Raw genomic sequence first — 12329 nt, forward strand, 5'->3', positions numbered from 1 at the left:
TAATTGAATGAATGAACAATTATAGTAGGATAAGTATATATATATGTTGTTATTACATAGCAACAAGATAAGACTAGAAACTTCTAATACAATTGCTGAGCTGGAGAGCTTTGTAACAAACTATGCTGACTAGATCATTAGATATAACAGAATGAGGAGGCCTGCTAAGCTGCCTTGCTGTGACTGACTGTAATGTGTGGCTTGCTGTGACTCACAGTATCTTCAGTGTGTTTAACAGAATGTATTAAAAGTATTTTTCTAGAAAGAAAAAATATTAATTATACTTTAATGTATTAGTGAATCTAAGTGCCTTTGTTAAATTATAGTCCCCTTTTTTTTAGTGTAACATAAAAAAATATCATTGAATGGTCTATATATATTCATACTAATGAATCAAATTGATCTTAGTTTTTGCTGCAGCAAAACCATGGTGACATCTTTCATTTCCTATTATGAGGCCTTCCAAAGAAAGGTTTGTGATGTATGAGTAAATACATAACAAGGGGTATTGGGGTCATTTCACGTAAATGCATTTCTGAATTTAGAGTAGTACCATTGGGTTATCAATTGTATCACTAGATGATCAAATAGTATCATTGAACATTTAGTGGTACTATGTATATATGTAGTGGTACTATATATTCATTTAGTGATACTCACTACATGTAGATATAATATCACTACATAGTCAATGATATTATCTAAGCTTTCAATGGTACATTTAAAAGTGGCTCCACTTACCCATCTCTCTCCTACTTTCTCTCAACCCCATGTGCTGGATTTAGAGTGTACCACTAGGTGATTTATAGTATCATTAGATGATCAAATAGTATCATTAAACATTCAGTGGTACTATATATTCATTCAATGGTATTGTATATTCATTCAGTGTTACTAATTACGCGTAAAAATAGTATCACTACATAGCCAATGATATTATATAAGCTTTCAGTGGTATTTTTAAAACTGGTCCCACGTGCCTATCTCTCTTCTTCTTCTCTCACCCCCATGTGCTTTACAATATTTTTCAATATTTTAAAGTTTGATACGTATTTGCAAATGCATATCAAACCTACATTAGTACTTCCTCATCCTATTATTGCCTTTTCTTCTAATATCCCCAGACCTTCTGTGTTGTCGACTTGCTGTTCCTCAGAATTTGAATCTCTATTATCCTCTGATGTGATTTTCCATGTTGCCTCTGCTGTTCCTTAGAAAATAAATGCTGCAGACGCCAATCTTCCAGAGCAATAGAAGGTGTGTTACAATCATGAAGTTCATGCTAAAATTCTGTTATGAGTTGTTCCTCTAAGTAACCAGTGTGACTATTTCAGCAGACAAGCCAAATTCTACTATATACCTCTCCATGATATGGAACAATATCAACTCCTAGTAAGAACTCAAAATTTATCATTTTGAACTTATACTTGCCATAAACAATAATCCTAAGAGTAATAGATATCAATACATAGTCTTATTCTCCCGTAACCTAAATGTCTTATCTATAGATAAGAAATTTAGGTTACTTGGGTAGTGTCAGACAACATATTGATATTTATTACTTTGAGAATTATTGTTATTGATGGCAATGATATGGTTAGAACATTAAGTTTTGTGTTCTTACTTGGATTTGATACAATTTCTGATATCATGGAGAACATGACAACATAAATTAACTCATTTGTTGAAGTAATCGTACTGGTTTATGAGATTATGGAACAACTCATAACAGAATTTCAGCTTGAACCTCATGACAGTAACATCCCTTTAATTTCTTTGGAAGATTGGTATCTGCAGGACTTATTTTCCGAGGAAACACGATAATGGTCTAAGTACATGTGAGAAATCAAATAGTGGTCTAGATCAGCCAAGGAATCCCTTGAACAAAAGCCAACATAACCTAGATACAGGGAAAAAATAGATGCTGCGTGGAAGGTCTGATGATAATCAAAGAAGAGGAAACAGGAAGTTGTCAGTATGCTTTTGCTACACCAAATTCTAAGATCAATAATTTTACTCTTTGGTAGTTTAGTATGAAAATATACTTCTATGTTAGTGTACTAATGTGACTTAGAGACACATTAAGTCTTCATTAAGTATATATGTTTGCTTCAATTGCCTGAGTTTTGGTAGTCTACCAAGATATTAGTTTCATTATGTTCATTGTCAGTTGTAACTTGTAAGTGTTTGATTTGGAAAAAGGAACATTATGTTAGTAAGATTGCAGTTATGTACTACATAATTCGATTTAATTTTTCATAAGCATCTTTTGTGTAACAAAAGCATATCTCTATGATTTCTCATCTCTATTTAATTATTGTAATGTAAGCACATGATTAAATTAAATCCTAGTCATTAAATATCCACTTATCATAGCAGGACAAGTCAAACTTTATTAAGTAAACTACTAAATAAAGCAATTTAGAGACACAATAATGTGGTCATATGATCTTTAGTTTCTGCTAACTAAATAATAGCATGTTAGCAATAAATATAATTCTTAATTAGTCCTAAATTAGTCACCAATTCACAAGGTTAATCAATCTTGACACTTTACCAGCAATGATAATCAAACGAAAAAAATCAACAAATTAAATTCTTTTATTCATGTCAAACACTTGATACAAGTGATGAAAATGGATTACAAAAACGAAAGAAATCAGAAATCCCCCTTCCCCTACACACACCATGATTAATAGTCGATACAACCTTAACATTCATTTAATAAATTTGAGTAATCATATAGTTTTGTTTATTGACCACTAAACTATATAACTAACATACTTCAAATAAAAGATATACTATTGTATGCTCATGCGGACTTAACGACAGCTTCCCTAAGGAACCCAACCAGCTTTAGACAACTGAACAATGTTCACTTAAAAAATTGGTTTCAACCAATGCCTTTCACTTGATACGGAGTATCTCAAATCTCAATCCATAAATTCCGCGGACCATCAAAGGATATCAGAATTGTAATCAGTTTTACCATGATTTGGTAAACCTGTTTAAAATCTGCATTTGACAAAGACTTTTTTGTTTCAACTGTTTTCATAATGGCCTAAATCAAATAACCAAAAAATGAATACTCAAATTCAAAAGCAACTGCATTATCAGTGTATAATTCCATGTGTAATTTTTAGTTGTCACTTGTGATACCTCTCAACCTAAAATCTCTTGGGATGAAATATGGATCATGCAAGAGTTCTCTAGCACTTGATCTTGTATTTGTGAGTGTTACACACCTTGTAATCAACACTCTAGCTTCAAGATCAGTAACCTTGTTTAGTGCTGCAAGAAGTTCATACAAACTTACTTTCATACGAACATCATCAAGATTCGTGCATTCTTTGTAAGGTTTTTCCTTTGTTATCATTTTCAACATACACAATTACAAATACCAAAAGCGTATATGTTAATCTGATCATAAGGGCATGTCTGAATCTCAGGTGCCATATAGTATGCAACACCCGAATAAACCCCCTAGCTACCTGCTTTTTAGCTAATAAAGAAAATGCTAAGTCCTCAATCTTTACCCTTGACGAAGCTTCATCCACATAAATTTTTTCGCAACAAATAAAGCGATGTATGACAGCAGATTAGGGTTGTGAAGATAACCAAGAGCACTTAGAAACTATCTACATATATTCTGGATTCTTCTATCATTTGATGGATCCATGTCTCCCAAAATACCCTTCAGTTTCACATAAGGTAAATCCTTTGTTATCATATAAATATTCTTTGCACATGCATCGTTCCAAGATTCAAAATACGTCATAATGTTGTGGTTTATTGATTCCACCACTTCCATTTCAGGACCTAATAATGGTTTTTTCTAAAATTTCTCCATTAACTTCAGTTTCACTCCAACCCAACTTTTCTAGTGTTCGGGATCAACACCTTGATGAAAAGTCTCATTAACACCTTTTACCAATGTTAAGTTAGCTTGTTTATATATAGTAGGAAATGGGAGAACTAAGTTATCAATAAATGTAAAATACCATTTCTTTTGATTTCCTTTAAAAAAAACAATTAAAAAATATTTCTTTTTCTTACAATAAATATATTGTTTATTGATGACATGTGAAAGAGTTTGGATTTGTTAAATTCCAATTCCCCTTTTTTAATTAAAAAAAACTAGTAAAATAGTTCAGGCGTTGCCCAGGGTTGCTACTTTTGAAAACGTTTAATCGATAAACTTTTTTAAAGGTTTTTCAAAATTGAAATTGTGATCGTCAAACAAAAATTGAGTTATTATTTGAGTACCTTTTTTTAAAAAAAAATTATACCTTGTAGTTTGCACTTATATATATATATATTTTTACATATTATGTATATGGTAGATAATTGACTTTGATGGTTAAATAACCATCTTTTTTATAAGAGGTTGTGGGTTCAAAGTATTAGTTGATTTAATTTGTGTCATAACTAATTAATATATAAATTAAAGAAAATTTGTTGATTACTACCCTAAAATAGGGCCCTTTGAATATTACTACCCGTTGAACAAAAGGTTGCTAATTATAATTACTACATCAAAGCCACTATAATTGGCACGATTACTAACTTATTGAATTTTGGTGACTTAAGGACTTAATATTGTTATTAGCCATCTAATAAGGACTTAATAACGATATTAACCATCTAATACCATTTATGGCTAAACTTGCAAAATTAACTAAGTCTAATCATCCAATCTTACTTGGAAAAAAAAAAATAGAGTTCAAGATTTTTTAGATTAAGGGGGAGTGTTGAAAATATAAGGGCTTTATTACATGGGTGTGCCTACATTTGCATGGCAAGTCCTAGTATTTATAGTAGTAGTGTATGTCGGTTCTTGCTTCCACTTACATACTACAAAGCTTACTACTACATCTTTCTACTTCTATCTAGAACATTCTAGGTTAATATTTATCTAGGACTTCCTAATTTGATAGATATTTATCATAGACTCATACAAGATATTTCTAGATTAACTGATTTTCAACATTCCCCTAAATCAGAAAAATCTTGAACTTTAAGTTATCTTCTCAAAATATTCTTTTAGTTTTTTGTTGATGCTCTTGTCACCAATGACCTCTAATTTTGTTTCTTCTTCTTGCCACCAACAACCTAGAGAAACTTTACGTCACAAGGCAAAGGAGGCCCAAAACCATATGGCAATAGGAGGAGTAACCCCTTAGCCTTATAAAATGATTAACTCTCTTCTTTTCAACCAATGCGAGACTCTTATATATGGTGATACTTGAGAGATCTATATGGGTTTTAAGCACTCCCGAGATCAAATACTCAACCCGGCCAATAATGGCAGTGAAAGTTTGTTCATCATCGAGTTTGGTTTTAGGGAGACATTTTTAGGTGTTTATTGGTTGTCTATGTTTTATTCTATTTCCTTCAACTTCTATACATAAGTTGCAAGAACGGTCCACACACCCCTTGTGTCTATCTTGGTGAAAGAAATGGTGTCCTTCAAACAAGTGTATTATTCCGATAGAGGGTTCGGAGCTATTAGAAAGTTAATTATTCAGTAAGGTCAAGTGATCGGTATACCTAGGTGGAAACTGCTTCCGATCAGTAATATTAATGTATAATTAATATTACAGCTTAATCTTGACTAAACCCTTTGGATTACACCCAAGCAACTAACGATTCGACACGACGAATTCATTCGGAATGAATTAATGAGTCGCTCGAGTAATATGAATTAGACGTCAAAAATAGAGCTAGAAGCATCGAAATCGAGCGTCACAAGTCGGGTCAAATTAATAAAAGATGAGATGGTAAAATCAAACTAATTAATCGACAATTACCAAAGTACTCTTAGCATCGGAATGCCCCAAAAAAACCAAGTGCTAGGGTCAATCGGTGCTATCATGTGCACCGCACCTAGGCAATGGTGCTAGGTGCACACGGCAATGGTGCTAGGTGCACACGGCAAGCAAGCACCAGCCCGCATGTGCGTACGTGGCTTGTTGCACATGTGCGGGCTTGGTGCAAGGCCAACCTTTTTGGCGTGCCAATGCTAGCATACCACGCACATAGCAGTAGCAGCTATGGCGCACCAGCATGCTAGCAGGGCTCGCGCACAGCCGCAGTAGCTATGATGTGCCAACGCTAGCAAGGCCCGCACATAGCATCAGCTGCTATGGCACGCCAAGCATGCTAGCAATGCATATAGTAGTGTTGTTGTGGCAGCGCCAGCTGGTGCAAGCTAGTTGGCGCATGTGGTTTGCTTAGATCGATTTTGGGGAAGCTTGGGGAGAAAGGCATGGTCCCCTCCCCTTATGGTCTTTACCTCACCTCTCCTTGTGTAATTGCCACTTGTTGATTAATTAGTTTTTGGCTATTTTATTTTATTTTTTATTTAAAAATAAAAAGGGAAAATTGATTTTACCAACTCTCCCACATTGATAGGAGAGTGGATTTCTCACTTTAGTTTCCCTATAAATATCCCACTTGGGAATTGGGAAAACTCACTTGAGTAAGAGCTCGAAAAGTTATCTCCATTTGAGAGAAAACCTATAAGCTCATTAATTACTCGAGTAGTGTTTTTGTCCGACTTGGCTAACCTCCAAGTAAGAGACCGGTCAAGGTCGTGTTGTGGGTGGATATCGTCGGAGTCCGTTACGCTTGTGATGCTTAGCTTTCTCAAGTAAGAGCTCCATTGGTCGAGCGAAGCACGTTTCAAGGGTAATTAAGTCTTTTCTCTAATAATCTTGTTATTTATGTCTTTTGGTTATATTAATTGTGAGTTTTTCCTTAGGCTAGGGTTTTATTTCAGCGGTTAGTTAGACTCATCAAAAACCAAAACCTGGTCCTGCTTCGAACCATCATGGTTGTAAGTGTTACGATATGTCAAATGGAAAAATTCTTGTTTGTTGTCATGGTAAATTTATCGAAACCGAATTCCCTTTATCTAAGCTTCACACACCTCAACAAGATGATAATAATTTTTTAAATTATTATCCTACTATACTCTCCTTCATTTCCAATCGCAACACACTCAAGCACCCTTACTCTCCCCGACGCAGTAGAGTTTGCTTCATCCATAGCTCGACCATTGGGTGCTGGGTTGGAGCGTGGCACCCCTGCTGCTACTTCTGTTTCGTCCCCTGGGTCATCCAACCTGTAAGCAGCTACCATAGGAAGCTTCGCTGACAGGTCACGGGAGATAGCTCCTAGTCGCAGCCAGATTGTAGACTCCTCTGTCCAGCAACTTGACAGCACATCTAGCATCCCCCCTCCCTTCCCCATTGTCACTCCCTCATATGCTCACACTTTACATCCCTCCCCTCACACTCACACTCCCATTTTGTGACCTGGGAAGCCAAGTGACCACACATCACAAGCACCTTAGCTTAAATTCCACACCTACTCCCACTCTAAACAAGTATGTTCCCATCTCCCATAGTATGAATACTAGAGCTAAAAAGGGCATTTCAAAACCTAATTATAAATACTTTCACGATTTAAACACCATAACAACACCTAACATTTCTCCATTACCCAAGGACCTCGTTAGTGCTATTCGTGACTCAAATTGGAAAAGTGCCGCTAGATGAATATAATGCTCTAATTGCTAATAACATGGGAATTGGCTCCAAGGCCGCTAGATGTGAATGTGTTTTGGTTCATGTGGATTTTTCGTCGTAAGAAAAATTCCGATGGCTCTTTTGAGAGGCATAAAACCCGATTTTCAAACTAGCGACTTTTCATACTATTCTTAGCATCGCTATATCAAAATCATGGCCTATTCGTATGTTGGATGTATAAAATGCTTTCTTACATGGACATCTCAATGAAACAGTCTATATGAATCAACCCATGGGTTTTCGTTACAAGAGTCGTCCGGTCATGTTTGTTTACTAAAGAAATCTCTTTATGGTCTCAAACAGGATCCACGAGCTTGGTATCTTCAATTTGCAAATTATGTTGCCACTATTGGTTTTTCTCACAGTAAATCTAATAACTCATTGTTTATCTGCATATAGGATTTAGATATGGCTTATATACTGTTATATGTTGATGATATTATTCTTACAGCATAATCTGATCATCTTTGAAAACATTTTATGTCTCTTTTGGGAAAAGAATTTGCTATGAAGGATCTTGGTCCCCTAAGTTTCTTCCTAGGGATTATTGTCACTCGCAGTGCTACTATTATGTTCTTATCCTTGAAACAGTATGCTACAAAGATTATTAATAGGGCTGGCATGTTTACTTGTAGCCCCTGTCACACATTGATAGACACCAAACCGAAATATAGTGCCTCAGCGGACATATCTCACATTTACCAGGCCCGACATATCTTATGTGGTCCAGGAGATCTTCCTTCACATGCACGACCCCAGAAATAAGCATATGGTGCCCTTAAAAGTATTCTACGTTATCTACAAGGTACTTTATCCTATGGTCTCCATCTTTATAAATCTTCATTCAATAAGCTCATTTCTTGTACTGATGCTGATTGGGAAGGTTGCCTTAACACCCGACATTTTTCCTCGAGTTATTGTGTTTTTCTTGGTGACAACTTAATTTCTTGGTCGTCTAAATGGCAACCAACTTTGTCGAAATCTAGTGCAGAGGCCGAATACCGCGGAGTTGCTAATGTTGTCTCTGATTAATGTTGGTTTAGAAATTTACTTCTAGAGCTACATTGTCCAAACACTAAAGCGACCCTACTGGTATATTGTGACAATGTGAGTGTCATTTATCTTTCAAATAATCTGGTGCAACATAAACACACCAAACATATAGAAATGGACATTTTATTTGTAAGTGAAAAGGTAGCTAAAGGCGAAGTACGGGTTCTACATGTTCCCTCCCAGTATCAGATTGTAGATGTTTTCACAAAAGTCCTTCCACGGGTTTTATTTGATGATTGGGACAGCCTTAGCATTCGTGAATCTCCCACTAAGACTTCGGAGGTGTGTTAGAATATATGATATGATTATCATATATTCAGTTTTATAGTATATATCTCTAAATTAGTTAGAAAAAATTGTAAGAAACCACCTTTTATAACACTCTTTTTGTGAAAAAACACCTTATAAAAAATTTCTTGTGAAAGCACACCTAAAACCTTTTTTTTTTTTTTTTTTTGCAAGATAACACCTTAAACCGGTTTCAAGGAATTGACCCTGTTTTTCGACGTTGACCCTCACGTGAGGGTCACATGGCAACCCCTCCCTCCACAAAACCACCAATATTGTAGCATAGCCAGACCCAACCGCCGACACCAAAACCTAGCCACCACTAAAACCACCTCTTAGCTGCCGACATCACCACCCATCAACCCAGCTGTTATCATTGCCCACCCAAATCACTTTAAACCCACCTGCAAAAATCCTCACCCACCTCCACAACCACCCATGTCCTACCCTAAACTACCCAAATTCACCTAGAAAAGTGTACCCTCCCCCTAAAACAAATAGAGATGAGAGAAAAAGGTAGGTAGTAATTCCCCAACCCTCCCCCCCATTTCCCGTAATTAGAATCCCTAGATCTAAGGTAAATAAAAAATCAACAAAATTAATAACAAAGAATCAATTTTATTAACATTAACAACTTACCTACCTCAAAATTAGATTATTTGAGGTTGTTCTTTGCAGCAATTCGAGCAAAACAATGGAGTTTTTTCGTTCAATGTAGAAAAATTCAAGGGTTGCTAGGAAGAATAGAGGAGTGAGAAAGTCTAATTGGTAGAGGAAAAGGGTACAAAAGAAAGAAAAGGGATTTATCCATTGGGCTTGATTTAGGTAGGTGGTGATGGCGGCTATGTATATGGGTGGTGGTATCGGCGGCTGAGAGGTGGTTCTAGTGGCGGCTAGGTGGTGATGCCGGTGGTTAGGGTTGGTAAGGCTGCGGTTTTGGTGGTTTTTAGGAGAGGGAGGTTGAGCACGTGACCTTCACATGAGGGTAAACACCACAAAACAAGATTAAAGCCTTGAAATCGGGTTAAGGTGTTATTTCGCAAAAAACAATCTGGTTTTAGGTGTGTTTTTACAAATAAAATTTATAAGGTGTTTTTCCACAAAATATCTGTTATAAAAGGTGGTTTTTGACAATTTTTCTAATTAGTTAATAAGTACATATTTTGATGTATATCTTGCCTTGTATGGTACCTTGATTGTCGGCTATAGTTTGACTTGTATCCTTTATATATTTCTCACTTTGCTAATGAGAATAGTCAGCCAATTATATTGTTTCAGCATAGCTCAAATTTCCTAAACATAGCTAATGATGAGAGAGAATCCTAGTGAGATAGAGTCTCCCTTTCCTTCAAAACAAAATCCGCCCACCTCCTCCACCTCGTTGCCCTCCTCCGCTTCTTCCACCGTTCCCTACTAAAAAATATCCATAGCACCTATTTCTCCATCCTCTCAATCACCTCTCCTCCCCCTTCCAAATAAAAAATGATCATAAAATTCACACAAAAGAACCCCCACCCCATATCTTCATCCTCTTCCATTATTTCCTCTTCCACCCCTGTTTTTTCTTCCTCCCCTGTATTTCTTCTTCTTCTCCTTTTCTCTCAGCTACCTTGTCCGCATCCTTTAAGTGTGTGCTTACTACATCCTTGCCTATCTGTTCCCAATCTATAGCGTCTTCTTCTCCTCCTGCAGCTTTTGGTGCGGAAAAGGCATTATTCTTTCCAATCGAGGAAATAAAGTGTGCTACGCTCTGTAGCGAATGGAATCTAGCCATCATCTCAAAATCTTGTGGAAAATCCTTATCCACAAACTTCATTGTTGATAACATCTCCAATATTTTGAAACCTAAACAACCCCTAGCCTCATATCAAATTGGAAGAGGTTTCTTTATCACCAAGTTTAAAATGCAAGAAGACTTTGATAAAGTCTTACAGGCAAGCCCTTTGTTTATTAATGGAACTTATTTATTGATTAATAAATGGGCGCCAAGTTTCAAACCCTCCGTGACATAGCTACACTTGAAGCCAATGTGGGTGGAATTACTAGAACTCTCGGTAGAACTCCACTCTACAAAGATTCTCGCAAGATTAGGGAATACAATTGGAACTTTTATCAAAGTTAATACAAACACGGGAAGAAACAGCCTACGTCTGGCAAGAATTCTCGTGCTTACGAACTCAGAAAAACCACAAAAGGAGAGTATATGGATTGGAAATATCAAACTAACCTTCGTGTACTTAGAACTACAATCCCAGAAGACAAATCAGAAATTGTCTTCTGCAAAAGAGAATTCTAGAAGCGAGGATAAAAAGGATGAACTTGCTTTAAAAGGAAAATCCTCTGACGAAAAAAAGTACGACGACAAAATTGGCGATAAAAATGAAGTTCAACTTGGAGAATTGTTTCTAGAGGGAAAAAAGGGAATGTGTTTGTCTGATGGTCCAAACTCGCGCCAAAGGTGGGACCAGGCCAAAGGCTTTGAGAATCCACATCAGCAACTTTTTCTAATCCACCCCCTTTTTTCTAATCCACTCTATAAAAAATCTACCCCTTTTCCAGAAAATCCTTCCAAAATCCCTCTTTCTCGATTCCCAACCTTCTTTCAAAACTGAGCCACCAAAACTCGTCTGGTCTACTCAAATGTCGCTTCACCTTACCCCTTCCCCCCTTCCTAATATTCGGGAAATTCAAATTGCTACATGGATTAGAACAAAAGATTTGAGGCACAACTAAACCCAATAAAACACAAGGTACACCAATGATTTGAGGCACCTTTCCAACCCTGTCATTCCCCGTTAACCATTCAAGCACACATTCCATTTCTTCATCAACCGCTTTGAGCCTCGTCTAACGTTTGACCTTCATTTCTTCAACCCACATTCACCTACCCCTGGGATGGGAAAGTGTGAATTTTGTGTAACATTCAAAAATCAAGTGAAAAAAAAAGCAGCAAAGCAACAATAAAACAATGTCTAAGGGCAAGTGTTCCAATGTCTTTGATATGAACACGTCTCAAATTACGTCGCTCATCGAATGCTTGATATCGTACCTGAGAAACATGAATGATAAGTGAGTGATGGACCGCATGATCTGAGATTGCCCACATTGATTTAAAAGAATGAAAAAAAAGTCAAAGCAAAAAAAAATGTTGAAAATAAACCTGCAAAATTCAAAAATTTTAAATTCACAATTACACATCTTGGGGATTCTCTCGGGTCTTGAGCCTTATACCCTTTTCTTCTTTAAACCATCAACTTAACCATATTCCAACCCTTGAAAGACCTCTTTGAGGTGTACATACACTTGTGCAAAGTTCGGCTAGAGCTACGTTCGGCCTGATTCCTAACAGATACGTAGGCAACCTCACATCGAGGTGCGGCCACATGCATATTCACA

This window comes from Chenopodium album, chromosome 7 (assembly GCF_948465745.1).
Source record: "Chenopodium album chromosome 7, dcCheAlbu1.1, whole genome shotgun sequence".
Classification (NCBI taxonomy): domain Eukaryota; kingdom Viridiplantae; phylum Streptophyta; class Magnoliopsida; order Caryophyllales; family Amaranthaceae; genus Chenopodium; species Chenopodium album.